The sequence below is a fragment of the Triturus cristatus genome, chromosome 8, assembly GCF_964204655.1.
Source record: "Triturus cristatus chromosome 8, aTriCri1.1, whole genome shotgun sequence".
NCBI classification, from domain to species: domain Eukaryota; kingdom Metazoa; phylum Chordata; class Amphibia; order Caudata; family Salamandridae; genus Triturus; species Triturus cristatus.
The window spans coordinates 1,554,892,697-1,554,917,378 of record NC_140591.1 but is presented as its reverse complement, the minus strand read 5'-3'; positions in this window follow the sequence as shown (position 1 = coordinate 1,554,917,378).

The following is a 24,682-nucleotide window of genomic DNA, read 5'->3' as shown; positions in this document are numbered from 1 at the left end:
CAAGTTACTATCTTGACAACGTGCACCACGCTTCGCGCTCTCACTTTCAATATAGGGGGCATACATTATTTTTTTTAAGAGCACTGTGCTTTTCACAAGCGCTACCATCTATTTGTTATTTCGCGGTGCGCTTTTTAAAACACAATTTTTTGTGCCTGTGCTGCCAATCTTGCTAGTTCTTGGATCAGCCGATCATATGGCAATTGATCCAGTTATCTGAGCGCACATAGAAAAGGATTTACGGCTGGCAAGTAAGTGTTGCAGGAAGCCAGGAACTTCGGAGATGTCAGGCTGCGGGGGACAATTCACAGGTAATGCGATGCAACACAGAACATTTGCCTTTCAAACATGGCCACAGGGTTATTAATTAACAGCAAGCGTCACCTGACTATGGGTGAAGTTTGCGTGCTCCATTTACTATGTTTAGGGCACGGCTCGCACGGCTTGGGTAAATCACTGCCATGGCAGCCCTCGGCTGGACTCCAGAATCCCCGCTCACCGGGCAGCGGTCACTGCCCTGCTGGAAGCAGCAGTCACCATGCAGATGAAGCAGAGGGACCGGGCACAGAAAGCACAAAATTATGGAATTTTTTTAATGGGGTGTATTGGAGAGACGGGGCATATGTAAGGATAAGCCGATGCCGCAAAGTGAGCCACAATACTCCTCTATCCCATAACCATTAGAACCTCTGTGTATGTCTTTAAGTCACTGACAGACTGTTTTGCAGACGCTAATTAATGCAAGCTTCCCTCGTCAATCCCGCTTTTTGGCTTACTTAATGAAATTAGCACGGCTGCAACTTATGCACACAGACCTAGATTATTTTTCGTTCCACAGATCTTAAACCACAACCTTTAAAGTAAAAATAAATATTATAAAAAGTGTTAAATGAAAACAAATAAAGTAGCTTATTTGAAGAAATGTCTACGGCCCACGTAATAGCCTAAATTAGCTCAGTGGTCTTTAAATTACACTTCAATTTAGTTGATCTCCACCTCGTTCAACGGACGGTTTTGATTCAAATGATCGCTGGATACCCGAGCAGTGCGTTTAAACCCATAATGTGAGTTGTGAGCAGCAGACTGCTTTTAAGCTAAAACCAAACATTGGTGCCAAGCTTTCAATTTAATTATGCCTGACATTTCTGTATATACAATTTTAGATCATAAGCATGCTTGCAAAAATTGTCTCGGTCGAAATTTGTTTTTAAAAAAGAAATGGTATACAGCCAAAAGACAGACGCTACCGAGATGGACTAATAACATGCAACCTGTTTGGCAGAAACCTTGCTAACTATGAAGGGGAATCCTTTTATCACAGCCTGCTCTCCCCCCTTGTCACACTCCACCAAAATCTTCCACACATATAGAAAGCAGCATAGGCTGCTCGGCGCCCGTAATTCTAACATAACCATATAATGCCAGTCTCCACGCCCATCAAACACGGATTGAGGCGCACAACTGAAAGAGAGGAGACATTTGTGATTTGGGAATCACTGCCCCTGGCACTGTAAGAGATCTTTTAATTCACCCTGGGCAGGTGACTTATGCGAGTTTTGGTGCCTCAAACCAGGAACCTACGGGCATTAGAGTATAGGGCCAGTGGTACTTCTGAGAGGTCAAAGGGCAGAGCACAAGATTGATGCAGAAAGAGTGTGCTGCAAGGAAGCTGCCATTGCAGTGTGTCCTAAACGCGAAGCAAACCCATTCGCAGGGACATCGACAGAAATATGTATTTACTATGGGTGAACAAAAAAAATTCCAGTCTGATCAAGGGAATGTTGCAAGAGATGTTTTGCTTCCAGGTCGCAATTAAAGTCAAACAGCAGCAAGGAAGAGACTTACTTTAACCTATGACATCCCAGGAGTCACAGGCTGAAGTACTGTGGACATCAGCACAAGTGCTAATCACCCACAAATGAATGAATGCTGAAGATTTGGAGTTTGGTTATGCTTTTGAAACTGACAGTTTGTTATTTGCTAACAGCATATGTTTGATTCAATTTTTTTTCGCCAACTTTTCAAGGATCTCTACTTGCCACATGCTGGAAACCACCACCTGCCCTCCCTGTTTTACGGTAAAAGGTATTATATGTGAAAAGGACTTCAGCATTGCTTTGTATTAACCTCTTAAGCCCCAAGGGGGTAACTCTCCCAAAGCAGATATAAAAAAGTCTTTATCACCATTTTTAATATACAGCGCTTCACTCGTTCATTGCTCAATCTATCTTTCATGCGTCATACAACATATGACTCTTGTATAGCTCATACTTTGAACTGAGTTGCCTCCAGCTGCCTGGGTTCAGGTTGCAGGTGGGGTTTTATGATGGCACACAGGTAACAGCTATAAAGTTGGTGCTGAAGGTAGTATGAGTTTCTCACTGTGTCTGTCAGTAGGACATAAAATCTTGCAAACCACATGCACATCCAGTCCATTGGCTTCTTTACTGAGTTATAATCGCATATTGGGCATAGGATCCCACCATAACATGGCTCAAAGACATTGCCTTTGACAAAACCTGTAGTTCTCGCAGTTGCTGAGATCCATTGGGTATGCCTCCTAACACACCTGCCCCTTAGGTGCTGCTGCTAATGTGTGGCTTGCCACAGACTTTGTTTATAACCACATAATACCACTAAATTCAACAGCGAACCACATAACTAAACTGCACTACATACCTATCCACATCACAAAATACAATTACACATAATAACATTCCATAACACACAATCCCACTCCACATAATTCCATTACACTCAATACCACAAATGTACTAGCCACATAATTCCACAGTACACCGTGCAACATAATTCCACTACCCAAATCCACACCACACAATTACACAACTAACTAATCATATCCAATCCACACTATTCCACTACACACCACACCACATACATACACTTTATAAAGCATAGTTAAAAGACATTGCCATTTGTAATGCCAATATTCTAACAAACAAATGCGAGACCTATTGCATTTTCAATGCTTGTTTTGAAGAACTGTCCTGGGCCTGACATCCCAACACTTTCCCCTAAAACAAAGAAATGTCCCGGTTTTTAACGGAGGGTCGAGTGAACCTGCACATTAATCATAGTGTTGTGCAGGCTCATATTTCAACCAGCCCTCTTAAAACAGGGACAGAACAGATGTTCACTTATTTAAACTCTTCTGCTGTGCTGCTTCGCCTCATTCAAGCAGAACAGCAGGATTTAATGAGGTATGAATCAGGGCTGCAGAGGCCATAGGTCAAGGCCCGGCCAACCAGTAGCCGGACCCTGGGACTCTTCACGGAACAGGAGGTAATGTGAAAATAATTTTTGTTTTTTTAATATGAAGCCATTAGACCTCGTAGGACATTAAGTCCTATTTCTATGTCTGTGCCCGTCCCGGCTTTTAATTCTGAAAATCTGTTCACCCTACGTAAAGGGCACTAGGCGTTTACCCAGTGGGTCGGAAGGGTGGGGGCTGGTTTTGTTCCGGTGGGGGCCCTTTTTGTGGCTGGGGGCTGGTTTAGCAGCCTTTCCGCAAAATCCGCCCCTTGTAACAAAAGCGTAGCAGCATAATTGCCAGGTCTGGTCTGCCATGCCAGTCCGGCCCTGGTGCTAAAAGACCCTCCCTGCTTCAGGAGGGAGGAGAGCTAATGGGGTGACCTCTTGTGATGGAATTATTGAGCAATAGTATGCACAAACTTGTTGGCGCTATGCAAATAGTACAATTTAGAGGCATATTTATAAGCCTCTCGCGCCACTGGAGCATTACTTTTATTGACGCTCCGGCAGCGCTCTATTTCAAGGCAGTGCTAAGCCACTTTGCATGGCTTAACACAGCCTTGTAAATAGGGCCCTCTGCAAGCAGTTTTCTGTGGCAAAGGGGTGTGCAATGCGTGTTCCTGTGGGTGTTCCCAGCAACACCCATAGATTTTTGACACTGCTCCAGATTTAGAAGGATCTGTAAATCTGAGGCAGAGCCAAAAACTAACGCCTTTGAAAAGGAGGCGTTAATGTGGCGCAACGAGGTGAAATACTTTTATTTCTCCTCTATTTTTGCTCTTTCTGTGTTTGCTGTATTCTGCAACACACATAGTAGGAGAAAAATGCCATTAATGATTGTTTTTGTGCAGTAAGCTGTCCCTTCCTGCACAAACACAACCATCCCTGCAAATCAGGGACCCTTCCACCATGATGCAAGGGTGCCTGCATTAGCTGTAAATTAAATTCTACTAGTGGGCCAGCAGCACTGATTGTGCCATCCAATTACATAGCACTTTAAACATGTCTCAGGTCTGCCATTGTATTCTGTGTGTGCATTTTCTAGTTTGGGGTCTCTGGAATCACAATTTAAAATCACAACTTATGGTGAAGTCTGAAGGACTGCTACCCTGGTGTGCTGACCTGCTACCCTCTTGCCTGCTTGAGAAGGACTAAACCTGCATCATTTTAACCCAAGACCCCAAACTGACTCCAAGGGCTAGTTCACTGGCCTATTGACTAGAGCCTCAGGGACCGAAGGCTCCAACAACCTTGAACCCAGCACCTGGTCTCTGCCACGTGTGAGTCCTACCCTACCAATTGGTGCCACCCTAGTCCTGGACCCTTGGAAGTGGGCCTTAAGGTGCTCTGACAGCCCATCTGTTGACCCAGCCAAATCGGCACATGTCCTCTGCTGTGCGGCACAAGCCCGAGCAGAACTAACACATCGCCTCTGCTGCGAGGGTCCTCCCAGGGCAAGGACTCCGCATCAACTACTCAGCACGCATCAGTTCTGTCGCTGTGCGATGTCTCACCGATGCGGGCCCTCACATCGCATATCTCGCCTCAACAGCAGCCTAGATGACGCCGCAGGTTTTCACATCATAACCTCGCAGTGCTTTGGAACAGATGCATCATCTCAACTGGCGACACATACTCGACTCTGGACTTTGCATTGCAAGCCCTCATCGGCGGGTTCTTCGACAATGGTGCAGGACTTCGCATCATAGATACACAGCTCCTCAGAACCTACGCATCGCCTCAGCAGTGTGTCGCATTCTCGGCACAAGACCTTGCACTGCACCTCAAGCCAAGATTAAGGTACTCTTGTTCAACGGGCCTCACTGGGTCCCTGTAGCCGACCCACACTCCATCACAGTCAGCTTAAACCCGTGACCTTGTACCAGTCCGGCGCGACCAGATATCCACAGTTGGCGCGTTGTTCTTTTTGGCGCTTTGTGCCTTTTACACTGTTTTCTCTGAAATTTTTAGAATTGCTTATCTCCAGTTCTACTGAATGGATTTTTGACATTTTGGTCTTGTTTTATTTACTAAACCTTGTTCTATTTTGTCTAAACTGGTGTGGGACTTTTCTTGGGTTGTGTTTTCATTTTTTGTACCGTTTGAAGTGCTGCATAAATACATAGGGGCAGATTTACAAGCTCTTTGCGCCACTTTTGTGTCACTTTTCCAATGTTAAAAGTGACGCAAAAGTGGGGCAAGGGGCTTGTAAATCTGCCCCTTAACATTTACTTTACTTTATGTAAGCATTTTAAAATTATCCTTCCAAAAGAATGTGAATATCTAGGCTGCATTTAAGAAAGCTTGTCAACTCCATCTTGTTTAGATCACATGCCTGCTAGACTAGATACGAGCACACAGCAGGGTTAATATTAGAAATCAGTGCTAAAAGAATCTTCCATCTCAGATGCTTTGTTGGATAGCGCTTTCGCAGTTCTGGTGGAGAATATCGATATGCACTCGACACTTATTGTTGGATCGGAGGTAAGTTGTAGTGCTTCAAGCAGACATAAAGGCATGTCAAACAGTGATATTGCCCTACATTTCTGACTTCTGTCCGTGGCCCTGACTTGGCTGCTTTGGTGAGTGGTATGCCTAACCCTAGCAATTCTTTGAGAGCGATGCAGCCAGAGAGTGGGGAACAGAGGGTAAAGTATAACAGATTAACAGGCTGCAGTCATGTTGCTTGAGAGAGGAAAAAGGCACACCAAGGTTTCCCTTCCCCATCACCATGGAATGAGTGAAAAAGGCAGACCAAAAGGCGGGGTCAGTTCCCCTCCAGGAGTATGTGTGAGTCTAAGAGAAGGGGTTGGTTCCCCTCCAGGGGTATATGTGAGTCTAAGAGAAGGGGTTGGTTCCCCTCCATGGGTATGTGTGAGTCTAAGAGAAGGGGTTGGTTCCCCTCCATGGGTATGTGTGAGTCTATGAGAAGGGGTTGGTTCCCCACCAGGGGTATGTGTCAATCTAAGAGAAGGGGTTGGTTTCCCTGCATGGGTTTGTGTGAGTCTAAGAGAAGTGGTTGGTTCCCCTCCATGGGTATGTGTGAGTCTAAGAGAAGGGGTTGGTTCTCCTCCAGGGGTATGTGTCAATCTAAGAGAAGGGGTTGGTTATCCTCCAGGGGTATGTGTGAGTCTAAGAGAAGGTGTTGGTTCCCCTCCAGGGGTATGTGTGAGTCTAAGAGAAGGGGTTGGTTCCCCTCCATGGGTATGTGTGAGTCTATGAGAAGGGGTTGGTTTCCCTGCATGGGTTTGTGTGAGTCTAAGAGAAGTGGTTGGTTCCCCTCCATGGGTATGTGTGAGTCTAAGAGAAGGGGTTGGTTCTCCTCCAGGGGTATGTGTCAATCTAAGAGAAGGGGTTGGTTCCCCTCCATGGGTATGTGTGAGTCTAAGAGAAGGGGTTGGTTCCCCACCAGGGGTATGTGTCAATCTAAGAGAAGGGGTTGGTTTCCCTGCATGGGTTTGTGTGAGTCTAAGAGAAGTGGTTGGTTCCCCTCCATGGGTATGTGTGAGTCTAAGAGAAGGGGTTGGTTCTCCTCCAGGGGTATGTGTCAATCTAAGAGAAGGGGTTGGTTCTCCTCCAGGGGTATGTGTGAGTCTAAGAGAAGGTGTTGGTTCCCCTCCAGGGGTATGTGTGAGTCTAAGAGAAGGGGTTGGTTCCTCTTCATGTGTATGAATGAGTTTGCCAAAGGAACATTCCATGAGTGAGACCTAAAGGTAAATGAATGATAATATCCTCGTTTGAAGTCATGGGTATGTCTCACAGGATAGGCTAGTTAGATGAGGCACATCCATGCCCCCCAACTCCTTCGAAGGACTTCCGGCTCGTGAAATGTTGATAAAAGTTGGAATATATACGTTTGTGGTTGAAAGAATGGATTTAATGTTGTAACTTCCTGAAATTGTTCTTTGGAATTGAAACTTTGGAGTTGTTTGCTGAAGTGTATTAATGGGGGAAAGAAACTGCCCCGCGGAGACGGAAGCACTTAATGATTGGGAGCAGCGAGCGAAGGACAAGACGAATGAGAGTAAGGTAAAATGGTATGAGAAGAGCGTGGTGGATAGATGGTCCTCCAACAGCCATTCTGGTGTTGGTGGACAATCTGAAGGACCCACCTGTCGGATGTGATGCTCTGTAACCCCTGAAAGAAGTGTCTGGCTCTGCCTTCTACAGAATGGCTGTGTGTCGGTAATGGCACACTAAAGAGGTTTTGAAGTGATTGTCAGAGGGGCAGGGATTGGAACATTTGATAGTTGGGGCCACTGCCCTGACCTCGAAAGGGCTGAGAGGCAGACCTGGCACTGCTGATATGCCAAGCCCCTAGCATATCCCTTGAAAAGGCTGTTGGACAGGGTTACCAAACTGATACCAAAAGTGCCAACGAGCATACCATAGCTCTGCTTGCCTTAAAAAGCTCCATGGCCTGCTCCACCTTTCTGCTGAAAGGGCATGTCCATTAGTGATGCTTGGATGTCCCCTGACAAGCCTGTGGTTCTCATCCATGAGCGGCATTGACAACACTATGTCTCAATGGCCCTTCCTGTACAATCAGTGATGTCTAGGCCTAATTAAATGACAAACCTAGCTTCATCCTGCCCATGCGGAATAGTTTGGGCCAAGAAAGCCTTACATTTTCTGGGACTACCGGTAAAATCTCACAATTAAGTAAGAACAGTGTCCACAAGGAACTTATTCACAAAGATCCATTGACAATTTTGGAGTAGAAGTTATACTCCCAGCTGATTTAATCCCCAAGCCAAGGAAAAAGTACTTAATTAGTCTGGAGTACTTATTTACTTAAACAAAAACAAGAATAATTTATTGCACAATTCACAATTATATCAAAAACAATTTAGTTTTCAGGCACAAGGAGAAATGGTGAGAAAGGTGAAAATAGAACCCAGTGCGAATAGTAGTAGCCTACAAGGTGAAATAAGTGTATAAGAGGTCTTTTTTTAAAAACCAATGAGGAGCATATAAGAGTGTAACGAGTCTTTTTTGCTCTCCCTTTGTTGGAGTCGACGACGTTTCAACCCTCTCTGGGTACGGGGTCTCTTCAGGACATTATCTGGGGACTAATTATGTTCAATTAGAATTTGAAGATTGGTAGATGGTATATGTCTGACGAAGTTTGGAGCTTCTAATGTCTCCGCTGTCTCCGCAAACAATGGCTGGACTGTTCCCATGAGGCACAGGGTCAAGACTGATTTGCATATGGCTGGGTTCAAACTGGAATGGCATGGTGAGCAAAAACACGATGGATTTAGGCCCAGATCTCTGTACTGGTGTGAATGTATGACATTGTTCTGCATTCTGTCCATCAACAGTTGTTTTTGCATTTGTCACCCCGAGTGGGACGGGTATGCCCAGACGTGAGTCCCATGCTCTCCATGCCACTGGAATCAAGCTATCCTGGCTGAAGAGGGGTGAAACCCCGAAACCGGTCCTAGGATGCTTTTTTCCAGTCCGGGGAGTACCTGGCTTGGCAGTTCGGGCTGGACTGTTTCCATGAGGCACAGGGTCAAGACTGATTTGCATATGGCTGGGTTCAAACTGGAATGGCATGGTGAGCAAAAAAACAATGGATATAGGCCCTGATCTCTGTACTGGGGTGAATGTATGACATTGTTCTGCATTCTGTCCATCAACATTTGTTTTTGCAGTTGACAATGCAGGGGCATGCACACATCCACACTCCCGAAAAAGTCACCCCTTTCACACTGCACACTTCTTGACCACCCAAGAGCACACATTGAAAGTAAGCCATGGGACTAGGATGACTGGCCATCACAAGATGACCACACACATACACCACTGGGCACACATAAAGAAAGAATACCCATACATGATGACTCTGGCCAGCCTTCCTGCAATCCTGTGGATAGAATCCCATTCTGTGCTGGCAGTGACCCCCAACCTGATATATGTACAATATAGCCAACATGAACAAATTAAGAAAATTACAACTGCTTTCCATTTAAAATTGACATCATTGCCCCCACAAGTATCAGGGTCAGGAAGACCTGAAGTCCATGTCACCCCTGTAATAAATAGAGTAAGTGAGCCAAGACATTGGCTATGTTGAAGTGGCACACAGACCATGTGGCACAGTAAACCATATACACACAGCAAAAGAACTTTATTCAGTAAGGACACTGACAAAACAGACAACAGGAGCAACTGTCTTAAGTCACATATTGCACAGATAGGCACCATGAGTAAAGAAGAGCAAGGTGCAAAATGCAGAGTATGTCCATGAGAAGCTGCACTGGGAATACTTGAACACAGCAAAGAGCAACAAGGCCAGTGGCAAAAACGAAGTGCAGAGTATGTCCATGAGAAGCTGCTTAGGGAATAGTTGAACACAGCTAAGAGCAACAAGGCCAGTTGGCAGGGCAAAGTGCGCAACATGTCTTCTAGATTTAGCTATTATACCAAGTGTTCAGATTACTAACGCTTATAAAATACAATCCTAGTTACCCCCCCATTGTTTGCGGAGCCATTGTTTGCGGAGACAGCGGAGACATTAGAAGCTCCAAACTTCGTCAGACATATACCATCTACCAATCTTCAAATTCTAATTGAACATAATTAGTCCCCAGATAATGTCCTGAAGAGACCCCGTACCCAGAGAGGGTTGAAACGTCGTCGACTCCAACAAAGGGAGAGCAAAAAAGACTCGTTACACTCTTATATGCTCCTCATTGTTTTTTAAAAAAAGACCTCTTATACACTTATTTCACCTTGTAGGCTACTACTATTTGCACTGGGTTCTATTTTCACCTTTCTCACCATTTCTCCTTGTGCCTGAAAACTAAATTGTTTTTGATATAATTGTGAATTGTGCAATAAATTATTCTTGTTTTTGTTTAAGTAAATAAGTACTCCAGACTAATTAAGTACTTTTTCCTTGGCTTGGGGATTAAATCAGCTGGTAGTATAACTTCTACTCCAAAATTGTCAATGGATCTTTGTGAATAAGTTCCTTGTGGACACTGTTCTTACTTAATAGTAATACCCAGTTCACAGGGACATATGGGTTGCTCTTGTTTGTTATAAAAATGGTAAAATCTCACAAGCCATGTCCCAGAGTGCATGGGTGAAGCATCCTCGGAGGCAGCAGGTTTTGACCGACCTAAATGCAAGGCTGGCTGATACAAACATTTTCTGACCACTTCCATACATTTGGACCGTCAGGTGTTGTGAGATGGATTAAGCCACGCCCTATTTACAACACTAAGTTAGCATAACCGAAATCATAGTTAACAAGCAAGCTTGTCGTTTCTGCTGCGCTGCACACGACACTGTTGTTATGTGTTATTCATTTTAGAAATGCTGACTCGACTTTGCCTTACAGGATAACAAACTGTTGTTTCACATTCTTAACCGTGAAATGTGCCCTTGGTCTGTACATCAGGCAAAGAACGCGTCTGGGTCACTAGAAGGTACAGAGTGTTGTATTTAGATTGATTGTACCACTTGTTAGACATATCATGCATACAGCTGCCAATATTTGAAGGACAAGCGTCTTTAATATTGCAGAACAGTTTGGTTTTACATTCATTCGAACAGAAGAGCTGATGCATGCTGTGTGAGCAGATCCTTTGATGTGATTCTACTAAGCTGATCTATACGGTATGGGGTCCCCCCCGTTAGCCTAAGAGACCTTCTAATAGTCTAATAATAATAATGTATTAGATTATAGTGAAAGGAGTGTGGCCGTATACCACTGTCATTAATAGTATGATTGCTCCTTTCATTCTATATGGTATTGTAATAATGCTTATGGTTCTGATCTGTACTGTTAGTCTGCTAGTGTTAGCCAAAGTACTGCATCTTAGGACGCGAGGTTTATAAAATAAACTCTTTAAACTTTACCGTGTCTGTATTATTATGTTGTGGACTAACAAATAAGTACGAACAGGTATTTCGGATTCCCACCACTCCTGAGAAATATCTAAGTCGCTTGTTCTGGTTTGTCTATACATTGGGACCGCCTAGCTAGATCTAGGCTAACGAATGGGATACTAAGCTAGTCGGATAAGGGGTTCTGGGTTCTGAGGGGAGTTTTCTGGCACACCACAATTCTCTGAGGTCCTGGTCTCCTGCGCATAGTTCTGTGCAAAAGCAGAATCCCTGCAACATGGCGCACCTAACGTTTGGTCTTAACGTCTGAGACGCTTTAGTAGTACTGATTTTAGTCCACAACTACCCTCACTCTCGTTTCTGGAAAACTTGAGTGACGGTTTAACTTACCTAGGTTTAGACTAAAGGTTCTATCAAGCTTGAAAATTAAAAAGGTTATAATTTTTGAGCCCAAGTGCTACTGTGTAAATCGTTGTTATTCTTTAAGGAGTCCGTATGGCGGTTAATATTCCCGCTCATAGTAGGGTTCCTCTGCGCGCTCATTTGAGGGCGTATGGGGTACCTGATGACGGGATGTCCGTAGTCTTTGTGGTCAGTGCTGATACCACCTACCCGTATGAGTTGTTTTACTCATGGGTGACCTTTGCGGAGGTGGATACAGACGATAATTTGTTCCACGAATATACAGCCTCGGCTGTACCTGCGGCTTATGCCCCATATCGGATTCCTATTTCTGCCTGGCAGCATACAATTTGGTTTAATGGCGCCCTCCCCCATGAGGTCGTATCGGCGAGAATGGGCCCGTTGTCAATTGCAGGGGCTACATGGCCGGTACTGGCCGGATGTACTCCACACCCACGCTACCTGACGGTGGGAGTGGGTGATTTACGAACGCTACACACAGCCCTGATTACGGTCCATAGGGCTTTAGTGCAGTATGTGTCACGCACAGTTCAGGTGGGAGCACCTGCGGTTGCTGGACACGGGGCGGATCACCATCACGCGGTGGTGATAAGCCCTGTTATGGTTAACGCGGTTGTCGGCAAGCGCCCCCTCAGTAAGGATGAATTTCCTTACTGGCTTGCGGAAAAATTTGATCAATTAGAAGCCGTGTTTCCAAACACTACACCTGTGGATAAGCACAGGATACTCACCATTACTTTGCCAAAAGACCTGGTCCCTGAACTTGTTGATTGTGACAATTGGGGCAAGGTCTTTGCTGCGACATATTCGAAGTGCTACGGCACTCCGTCTATGGCTGTACTACCCTCCGTCATCAAGAAAGTTCAAGAAAGTCATGGTGCGGAGGCAGCTATTGAGCTGGGATTAAGGCTTGTCGACAGTTTCGATGTGATTTGTTCCATGGTAATGGGCAACCTCAAAGGAGATGCCATGCAGTTCCAAGTTGGTAATATGCTGGAGCTTGTGGCTGATGCCGATAAGCCTAGGGAGTTCGCAAAAATTATTGCGAAAGCCTATAGGATGGTTGGACGTAGTGCCTTAGGTGTGAAACCCACCATCAAAATTCCAGATGTAGTGCAACAAACTAAGGTGAGTTCGTCTACAAAAGACGAAAAGCCCAACTTTCCTAAACAAAGTTGGCGAGCCAAAAAACAAGAGAAGCAGCAACAGAAACAGGTTTCTCGTCCTGCCTCACCAGTTCAGTCGTATAGTGAACGCACTTATGATTTGCGCGATCATACTCGTATTAAGTCACCTGATAGGTTTCAGGTTTCTGAACAACGCTCTCCTCGTTCTTCACAGGAAACATCGACTTCACACTCTGGTGGTGGAGAACGTGGAAGAGGACGGGGCACTCAAGGTCGAGACCAGCCCCGCCAGACTGACGGTAAAGGCAAGCAGGAAGACGCTGCCAGACCGAGTCCACCGTTTCAGAAAAAGAAAGTTGCTGCTATCTCAGCGAGATATGCCTCAGATGGTCAGGACACAGCTTCGGAACCTGACATGGGCACTAACGCTGCTAGACAGCGCGGCGGAAGTTACAGTAGTGCGGGAAGCATTGCGTCCATTTCTGGAGGCGACAGCAACTGACATTTATGTGACAGTTGAAACTGCTGATACTCGCGTAGCCCCCCCGGAAAGATTATTTGAAATAGTCCTTAATATTGAGGGTGACATACAACGCAAAATTAAAGTGGTTTTTTGGGATAATCTTACCACCACATATGATATTCTTTTGGCGGAGAAAGATTGGCCTCCGGCTTTCATTTTGGACGCCCCTAGGGGCGAGGAAGTTATACTTCCTTCCTTTGGGCACGCAGTGCCCACGGAGGAGTCTACTAGGTTGGCCGGGGAGTGGGCACAGGTGCTTGCGCCTGCGTTATATCGTAATCAGGTTGGCTGGGATAAATGTTCTCCCAATCACGAGATTCCATTGCGATTCGATCCCCAGCCTCAGCCCCAATATCCCATGCGTCGCGAGGCTAGACCTCACATCGCGTCAATCCTTGAACAATTGGAATATCAAGGAGTAATTGAGACATGTGTGTCACCCATGAATAATCCTTTATTCACTGTAACGAAGCCTGACGGATCGTACCACCTAGTTTTGGATTACCGGCATTTAAACTCACCTTGCCGGACGTGTGCGGTACAAAATACTCATAGTTCGGCTCTCGTAGATAGTCTTGTGAGAAAACGTTTCAAAACTATGCTCGACTTATCCAATGGCTTTTATTGCCATAATCTGGCCCCTCTTAGTTATGAGTGGACAGCATTCACCTCGGGTGGCAAACAAAAATTGTTCAAGAGGCTCCCGATGGGCTATAAAAACAGCCCTGGAGTTTTTGCCGCTCGCGTGGTCTCTCTCTTGGAGATGGTAGACCCAGAAGCATACTCGTATGTTGACGACATCTATCTGACAGACGACGAGTTGCTTCCACACCTTGCTCGTGTGGATAACATAGTGACTATGTTTGCAGACTTCGGTTACAAGTTTAACTTTAAGAAGTCGCACATTGCTGAATTTACAGTGTTGTTCTTGGGGTACGAACTCAATAATGAAGGTCGAGGCTTGGCACCGCAGTTCCTTGAGAAATGCGCAAACCTTCGTATCCCTACGACACTGAAAAAACTACAATCCTTGCTGGGTTTTCTGAATTTCGGTCGATCTTACATTCCTGATTATGCCCAGCGTATCAAGACACTTTATGCCTTGATACAACCAACTTATACCAGATCTTGCTGGCTGCCAGAGCACTCGTTGGCATTATATACTTTGCAAACTGATCTTCTTACAGCTAAATATCTAAAAACTCGTGACAACCACACCAACCTGGTCATTAGAATTGTTCCAGGCGCGGAAGGTTTCACGTACTTAACGTTCAATGAGGATGACACAGTCCCCATTGCTTACAAATCTCATCTGTACACTTCGGCTGAGCTGCAATTTTCCACTGTTGAAAAAGTCTTGACAGCAGTTCAGATGGCGATCCTGAAAGAACGAGCGCTATCACAAGGAAAACGCATGCTGGTGGTAACACCGTTTCCTGCTCTTGAAGCAGTCACTAAAGCTAGTGTACCAAATTCTAAGGCTTTGCATCCAAGGTGGATACAATGGGCGACCTCCTTAGCTTCGCCTGACGTCGAATACATCTTTGATGCGGCGTTGCAGACTGCAGAGAGTTTGGAGTATGAATTCGTTCATCCTGCTCCGCAGTCATTGCGCCCCATCGAGGAATACCATTGTGTAATATACACTGACGGGTCGGCGCAACCGGCAACTGGATCAAGGCACGCTTATTCAGCGGCTTGCGCAATTGTAGTCGGTACTTTCGTGTATGGAGAGTTCAAATCTGATGCAGTGCATACGCAGTCATTGGGTGATTGTACCGCGCAACTGGCGGAGCTTCGTGCTCTAGTGCTTGCACTTGAGTTTGCTGATCACAGAGTCACTACTCTTATAGTGAGTGACTCTTACTATTGTGTTCAATCTTACAACGACAATATACTTTTTTGGATTATGAATGGTTTTCGTGATTCCAAAGGTTGCTCAGTAAAGCATAAAACGATTTGGGCTCGAGTGTCGGAACTCAAAGGAAGTCTGCCACTTGTGGATGTAATTCACACTCTTGGTCACCAACGAGTTGGTGTCCATGCTGTCGGTAACAGTTTGGCTGACGAGGCAGCTAAAACAGCAGTGGCGACATATTTAGTAGCAGCAGTTACAAGATCAAAATCTAAGATAGATGCTGACATCTTAGCAGCTATTGCGGCATCAGAGACAGGGACAAACTTCCCTAGAGGTTTCCCTTCTCGATACCATTATCACTTAAGTCCTGATAATGTCCCATTAGTGAGGATTAACGACGTTGGTGATAGATTGATTCCCAACGCGGACTGCAGACCAAATCTGATAACAGCTGCCCACGAAGGTGTTGCTTCTGCGCATGCTGGAGTGTCAGCAACTGTGTCTCTTTTGCAGCAGCGTTACTGGTGGTACGGTTTGTATAAACAAGCGCGGGCGTATGTACTTAATTGTGACATTTGCCAGCAGATCAAACCTTCTTCTGTTGCGCGTCCACCTCCAACGCAGCTGCACATATCTAATCAACCACTAGCGTGTGTTTATTTAGATCACTGCGGTCCTTTTACCTCTGATACTGCGTACAAGTACATCTTGGTTGCAGTAGATTTGTGCACACGTTTTCTGTGGGTGTGGCCACAAAGGAGTGCTGATGCCAGGACTGTCATCAAAGCATTGCGTGTCTTTATAGGGAGTTTTGCGTGTGGTACCCTTCACTCTGATCAGGGCCCGGCGTTCGCCTCTAAGGCTTACAAAGAGGCAATGAGAAGTTTGGGGGTCCAAGTCAAATTTTCGTCTCCATACCGGCCTGAGGGCAATAGTGTTGTGGAGCGGATGAACCGTGACCTAAAGCAATCATTGACAGCCAAGGTGTTAGGTACAGGCCGGAACTGGCTTGCCCACTTGTATGACGTCCAACGTGCACTTAATAATCTCCCTAGAAGGTCTCTGGGTGGGCGGACCCCGTACATGATGCTCTTTGGAGTGAGAATGTTTGTTCCGGACCTTGATGGTCTAGACATGGCGGCAGCTGCCGCGCCTTTTGAACTCGATGACCACTGTGCTGTATTACAGAATCTACAAGAAGCAAGAGACACTCTAGCAAAGGAACACGTGCCCTCTACATCTGAAGAAGCGCTCCTGATTCCGGTGGTCGGCTGGCTGCCTCGAGTTGGTGATCTGGTCCGTGAGAAGGTGGAGAACAAGAAGGAATTTGGCCCCTCTTATCGTGCACCAGTCCCGGTGCTTGGAGTATTGGGTACACGTACAGTTGTTTTACCACCACTTCCTGGTCACAAGGAAAAAAGGTACATTTCAATTGAAAATGTCAAGCTACACAGGGTGGCCGATTCTCCATAGTATGACACCTTCGGTTTCCTGCCCTCCAATGCTGAGAAACTCTGTTGTGTTGCCACCATCTATCATCGTGCCTGAAGTTTCCATTGAGATGATTACAGTTAATGATCCGCCACCTACTGCTGGTGGTTTGCCCGCTGATCCTGAGTATGCTTATCCTACAGAAGTCGCTTTGCCCCTATTACATACAACAACACTTACCCGGTCCCAGTCTTCCTTTGAAACTGAACCATTGTCTTTCACTGCCCCTTCCAAAATTTTTATATTTTTTGCCTGGTTCAAGAGACATTTTTTGGTTGCACCTTGGACTTACATCTGGTTGGTGCTGATTTGTATTTTTTTATTCATGACAATTGGCTTTGTGGTAGTGTTTTTTAGACTTATAAATGGACACTACCTGAATGAGCGTTCTACAATTCAATTAATTGATGGAACTTTGGCCCCCCCATTCCTCATCACACATCATGAAAAGAGACCAGACGTTTGTGAACATCACCGCCTGGCCTGTACGTGATGGGATTGCTTGGGATGCGGTGAACTTTCAAATTCATGGTCCCACCGAAGTTATTAATGTGCCAAATGTTTTTTGTGTTTCTATGGGTGATGTAGTTAAACAAAACATCCGCACAGATGATTGGGATGTACAAGCAATAGAAGCACTGTTTTCTGATTTAAAATATTATGCTGCATTTGATGCTGAAGATCTGTATTTAAATACTGCAAACTATGATGAGCAGTTTTGTTTTCAACATTATGGCACACATTCCTACACAGAGCAAATACTTTTAGAAATGTTGTTAATTTCACACAATGGGAACATTGTCCTGTCCCTATGCCTGGCAGCTCTGCCACTTTATTGAAAAAATTCACATACTTTTCGGATTTTAGTGTGTCAACCCCTGAGTCTTTTTATTTTAAGGTAGTGGTAGAACCCACTTCTAAGGTCAGACTGACACACACAAAATTATTATATTCCAAATCCTTTATGGAGGAATTGGCTATTGGAGGTTATGACGTATGGAAAGCTACTATCGATCTTAAATCGGTTTGGGGAACGAAACCATGGCAGGTACAAGGAACAGAAGCTTTGCATCGTGCCTGTCTTATCCCTAACCATATTTTATTTTTAAATTCATCTATTTTTCAGACCACCTGTTTTGGATTGGCTATATCTAAAAAATTAATTTCCCCCTCGATCCCTGATCTGGGTGCTTATCCTGGTTGGGAAAATCACTCAGATCTGTCCCTTACTATGTTGCAGTCGCTTGTTTCCAATGGCACCTTCAATATTTCAACATTGAATCCTGAGGGTTGGTTGGTATGGCAAACAAGCTCAGATTCCTGTCAACGTCGATTTCTGGATTTGGCTCCGGGGTATACACAACTTAGGGTTGACCCTCGTTTCACATCTTCACACACGGTGACTTATTAATACGTTGTCTTCTAGAATTTATACATTAGATAATATTGTTTGAAAAATATCGGAGAGGCAGCTATTGATTTCCTTGAAAGGAGTTATATGGAGGAGACTGACAGTTGTCCTATCATGGTGCTGGATGCTCCGATAATTGATGAACATGTGTGTTCCTTTCCCTTGCTCAACTAGATGGCAGATACTTTTGCGGAACGCTCCAATGATTTCCTCTTGGAAGCAGTCGCAACTTACGGTGCATATACCTTCATGGATTGACTGATTGACAGTGTCAATGCAGCTTGCATCCAGAATTGTTAATTTTATACGAAAATTTTGCTTATTTTTTAACACATCATTTTTCATTTTCGAAACGAACATTTTTTTATTCTCGGACTTTACACTTACCTTATATGCCCTTGGTTCCGTTCTAAATCACTTGAACTCTGCGTTCTTGATAAGTGTATCCCTATTGGTTAGTGCTCCGATCATGGGGGGGGTGTGAGATGGATTAAGCCACGCCCTATTTACAACACTAAGTTAGCATAACCGAAGTCATAGTTAACAAGCAAGCTTGTCGTTTCTGCTGCGCTGCACACGACACTGTTGTTATGTGTTATTTATTTTAGAAATGCTGACTCGACTTTGCCTTACAGGATAACAAACTGTTGTTTCACATTCTTAACCGTGAAATGTGCCCTTGGTCTGTACATCATGCAAAGAACGCGTCTGGGTCACTAGAAGGTACAGAGTGTTGTATTTAGATTGATCGTACCACTTGTTAGACATATCATGCATACAGCTGCCAATATTTGAAGGACAAGCGTCTTTAATATTGCAGAACAGTTTGGTTTTACATTCATTCGAACAGAAGAGCTGATGCATGCTGTGTGAGCAGATCCTTTGATGTGATTCTACTAAGCTGATCTATACGGTTTGGGTCCCCCCCGTTAGCCTAAGAGACCTTCTAATAGTCTAATAATAATAATGTATTAGATTATAGTGAAAGGAGTGTGGCCGTATACCTCTGTCATTAATAGTATGATTGCTCCTTTCATTCTATATGGTATTGTAATAATGCTTATGGTTCTGATCTGTACTGTTAGTCTGCTAGTGTTAGCCAAAGTACTGCATCTTAGGACGCGAGGTTTATAAAATAAACTCTTTAAACTTTACCGTGTCTGTATTATTATGTTGTGGACTAACAAATAAGTACGAACAGGTATTTCGGATTCCCACCACTCCTGAGAAATATCTAAGTCGCTTGTTCTGGTTTGTCTATACATTGGGACCGCCTAGCTAGATCTAGGCTAACGAATGGGATACTAAGCTAGTCGGATAAGGGGTTCTGGGTTCTGAGGGGAGTTTTCTGGCACACCACAATTCTCTGAGGTCCTGGTCTCCTGCGCATAGTTCTGTGCAAAAGCAGAATCCCTGCAACAGTGTAGTTGGAAAGGTGCTATGGTTGTATCTGCTCATGCATGCCTGCACCATCAAAAGTTGGAAGCTGGGTTTAAAAATCAACGTCGCAGGCCAGCAGATCTGGGGGTCTCCCCCCCCCCCCCCCGATTAGTTGCGGGCACTATTTGATACCTGTATACGCTGGTGACCCTTGGTACGACAAACACAGCCGGTCTGTGCCGCACCTGGGCAAAGCTTAACGGGGGCTACATTATATTAGGGCTTACAGTGTTAGCCGCAGACTGCACTATCCTTACTGAGGTACCAATTGGTGTTCCTTGGGGACCTTTACAAGCTTAGTGTACTCCATCCCTTGGGGCACCTACTGTTTAGTGACTGTTAATACTCTGCATTCTCTACCCCATGTGGCCCTCCTGGAGATGCGACTGTGCTAGTCCAGTTAGTTTAGCCACAGGTATTCAGTGACTCCGTCTGCTTGATCTGTCCTGTTGCTACAGAGCTGGGTGGGGGTCACTACCCTAACTTTTGTAATGTCAACTGCACCCGGCCTCTGGCCCTGTACCCTATGGTATGTACTGTGCACCGTCCCTTATAGCCCCATTGCTCTAGACCAATGATGTATACATTGTAATTTGCCTGCTATGTGCTGCCTCTTATTGCTTACTGCCTGGTGATTGTTGATGTTTGTTCTCTTTGTTGTGTGTAAATTCAATAAAAGAGATTTAAACAAAAATCAAGGTTGCCTGGAACTGTTCTATGGCAATGTGTAACTTGACGACTGACAGAACATGGTTTTGCACAGGTGTCCAAAAACATATCAGTGAGAGTTCCATTGAAGGGTAGCAGAGGTTAAGCCAATGCCTGGCCAGGCTGAAGGACCTTAGTCAGGACATTGTTTTTACCTTCGTAGTGGGGAGGTGTAAGTCCAGGATTTCAGCGGCTCATATAACGACTGGAGCAATGGATGTATTTTCTTCAAATGCTGGTCCAGGAGGGGAAACCAACCCAGAATTGGGTGGGGTATCCAATTTATTGGGATCTTGCAGATCTACGCACGAGTTATCATCATGGGGGGGGGGGGCAAACTCATCCTCATCACCACCTTCGTTGTCTCCATATGGCTGACTCTGGTTGGTGCCCAAGCTAAAAGGTTGGTGCAGTGTTTGTGTGTGACTGTGCGGTAATGGTACAGTATCCAAGTCAGAGGGATTGAGTATCGGCTGCGCCAAGTCGGGATCTGGCCATGACCTCGATCGAGATGAATGTGGCTCAGAGCTGGATACCATGGTAGGTTGTTGATAGTGTTCCAGAGGTGTTGGTGCCAGCGTCAATGTCCAAGGAACCAGTGCAGGTTTAGGTGGCGGACCCAAAGTCGGAACCGACACTGGTACGGAATCTGAAGCATGTTCAAGAGGCACAGAAGCCAAGATGGTTCGATCTACTGCGATGTAGTGCCCGGATGCAAAAACTTGGGGTACATCTAGACAAAGAATGGGATTGGCTCCTTGGTGGAACAGGAGCAGGACCTGGAGGCACTCTGACACCCTCGCACCTTCTCTGGAGACAAGTGCTGGGAAGGAGCTGAGTCTCACTTGGACTTCTTTTGTGTCTTTTTGGACCTATCCAAAGAATTCGACCGCATAGAAGATTTGCTGTGGGAACTACTTTGGGAGCTGGAGAGGGTATATACTTTCATCTTTGACTGGTAGTGGCACTTGCTTGAAGTCTGGATTGTTTTGCGAACTAGAGCTTCCCTTCCAATTTCTCAGATGGCTTTTGGATTCATCTGGGTGCAGTCACCGCAGGCATTGGAGTTGTGCGGCAAAGCCAAACACCACACCATCTGCACAAAGAATGTTTGTGACAGTCCCTGCAAGGTTTAACGCCCTGTAGTCTGGAAGATTTATGAGACAAGAAATCTCTTCCAGGAACGAAGAAAATGAGAGATGCTTCTGATCGCGTCTGCAGGTGCGGAAAGAAAGAAACTGATATCAGTTAGCATGGGTGGTGCTTATATGCAGATCTGCTCATCACTCCTGAAGTGGACAAACGTTGGCACCCAGCCACATGGCACCACATACTGGCACGCAGGAACACTGATTTATGAGTTTCCAGATCCAGTCTGGCACCTGGGGAAATATAAGTTTAGAAGCAGCAAAGAGATGTTACACAAGATTAAGGAATATTGGTGAGAGAATGTTGTAAAATATACTGGATGTACACCTCCCAATCCCCCACCCTGTCAAGACCCGGATCATGATGAAGATTGTCTTGTGGAATATTTGTGGAATGTTCGCCCACCTACCCCATACATGTCCAGAAAGCAACTTGATGAGTTACTGGAGGAGACGGAAAAACCCTTGGAATTTTATGTTGGACAGCGAGGAGGAGAGCTGACAAGGGATGGTCGCAGCATAAATAAACTGATCAAACTGATAGTACGAGCAAGTGGCCAAGCAAGGACAGAGTACCACCAAGTTGTTAGAGTGTGAGGTGAAATGGTAGTGAATTTGAAAAAGAAAAGAATACATATGTCACATAAATTACCTTTGAATGAAGAGAAATTGAAGAAAAGGTTTGATGAAGTTACAACAGTGGTTTGAGGAATTGTTAGAGAAGATAAGGAAATGGGAGGATATTGAAGGACTGGAGAAACAGTGGAGCACAGAGGTGCCTGAGGATCAAGCGATAGCATCCGTGGATGGGAATGATGTCCCCGAGATGCAACTGCTCAGTAGGGTCGCATTGGGATAACGGTTAAGGGGGGTTCTGGGACAGGACCAGGTAGGATCTATGGTCTTTCACTAAGAACATTCAGAATCTGCAGGAAGAGCTTGAGAACTGGCACTGGAGGTAGAGAGTATAGTGAAATTGTAAAAGTGTTGTGGGATGCTTTGTTTACCGGTGTGTGACCTTAAGATCTGTGGGAACCTTGTAAGGTGGCAGTGAGATAACCAAAGGCAGAGCTTACACGGCCAGCTCCAAAATATGAGCCTTTGCTGGAGGTGATGGAAAAGTACATGGTCATGGGGTACCTGAAGGAAAGGTACCAGCCTGTGACTTGGTCTATGGTTATGCAGACCACGCAAGCCAAAGATGAAAGTGTGCATGCTTGTTAAGAGAGATTGCTACAGGTGTATAAAGAGGATGGTGGAATAGAAGATGCTCCCCAGCATGGGATGCTGGCACTCGTGTCAGCATTTGTATTGGGGCGGCGGCTAGATATTAGTAACCAGGCACAACAGTCTGTGATGTGTTGGCAAGCTAAGACTAATGAAGATATGTTTGCATCTGCACAATAATTGTAGTGAATATATTGATTGGAAATGAAAGACAGATAAAGATACACTGATGATAAGGGAAACTGAATCTTCTCAACAAGGCCCCAGCCTCACAGGGGTGCAGGGACTACCAAAAGGGCGTGGGGCAGGGAGGTGAGGTGGGAAGGGAACCAGGTGACATGGGAAATCAACAAAACGCTTGCTTTGAGTGCAGGAAGCTTAAACACTGGAAGAACAAGGGTCCTGAAATAGAAAAGGGAGGGGTGTCAGGTCGAGTATCGCATATTCAACCCACTCCTTCTAGGATCTTAACTGCCCTGCTGTCAGGGCCCGAATACTTATATGGAAGTAGTTTGGAGTACTTCCCTATCCTACTACAAGCGCAGCCGCATCGAGCCATAGCTTCAAAGGAAAACAGGGATAGGATCTAGGGGGTGGGGTTTAGGAAAGGGACAACAGGAATTAGAACCAGTTGCCAGGCACACTCCGGTTACTTCACCAAACCTTGGTCATTTTAAATCGCTCTTCCTCAACCTGGAGGGGTGGACTTCTGTCATGTAGTTGCTCCGTTTCGTTGCTCAAGCGTATTGTGACCAGCTCTCCTTGAACCACTGTTACCTCACAGTGGCGACACTGCCGAGGTCCATCAGAGATTTGTCCAAAAATGACTAACCCGGAAGTACTCACAAGTTCCCGGCACCTTACTACCAACTGTCAAAATGCCCTACTGATTTGCCTACAAGTCTTCACAGCATGCAGTTAAGGGCATCTCGTGCAAGTCACGGTCTGAAGCACTTGGTAATACACATTGTTGTAAATGTCCAATTCCATAGATTTTAAATTAAATCGGATCCCCCCCAACTTTCTTTACGAACGACGGGGACAGCATCTTCAAGGTTTCATGATACTGCAGTTTAAACAGCCTCTGCAGCGAACAAACGCACGTCTGCACCACACGCACAGAAGTACATGCTCACTAATGGCCTTACAGGCCTCTCACCATTGAATCAAGCAAGTTAAAATGAAATAGTACAAGACAGTCCATGCTCAGAAAGGTAGAGCGCATGGAAGTGGCACATAGCCCCAAATGACACAAGGTCACTGTAGTAACCAAGCTGAAGCAGGAAGTTGAAAGCTGGTTATTTATTTGGCTACATGGACAACAGAGCTAGGTAGACCAGCTCTACCAAGAGCTCCCACAGGAAAACCAGTACAGAAGGTTGCTAGGACACTAGCATTCTAAAAGCAAATACATCATAAGACATGCTTAAAGGAACATCACATTATAATGAGATACATCACAACATATCTTCTCTTCCTCCAAACAACAGAAAAAAAAAAACTAAACAAAATTAAAACTATACCCTGTATCTAGAGGGTCTAACAATAACTCTTCCTGTAAGGCGTTTGAACAGGATTATGACAAACGTTTTTCATTGAAACTGATGTAACATTCTTTTCCTTAATATTAACTATTCTATGTAGGTTCCACCAGTGACCACCATCAACCATTACAGCATTTCAATGTATTTTCACAACTTTGACCGGCTCACTGAATTTGCTGTTACCTTTCATGGAATGAATACCGGACTTAATCTTGATCATGTCTCCCACGTTGAGTGGAACTTTTTTTACACCCTTCCGTGAATCAAAATACTCTTTCTGCTTTGTTTGAGTGATGGCCATATTCTCACTGGCTAAGGACATCAGCTGACTAACATCAGACTCGGACTTGACCCACTTGCTCATCCATGCAGGTCTAAAACTGGTATTGGGTTTACGCCCGCGCAAAAGCTCAAAAGGCGAAATTCCGGTAGAAGAGTGTGGAGTGGTTCTGTAAAACCACACCATTGTGTTTAGAGATTTACAAATGTCATGACCACCTGCTCATGCCCATTTAACACACTCACCCATAACTCGATTCATCCGCTCAACTAAGCCATTTGTTTGCGGGTGATAGAGAGAGCTTTTATAGTGCTTGACACCTGTCTCTACCAGAAAAGCTTCAAATTCTGTGCTATCAAATTGTTT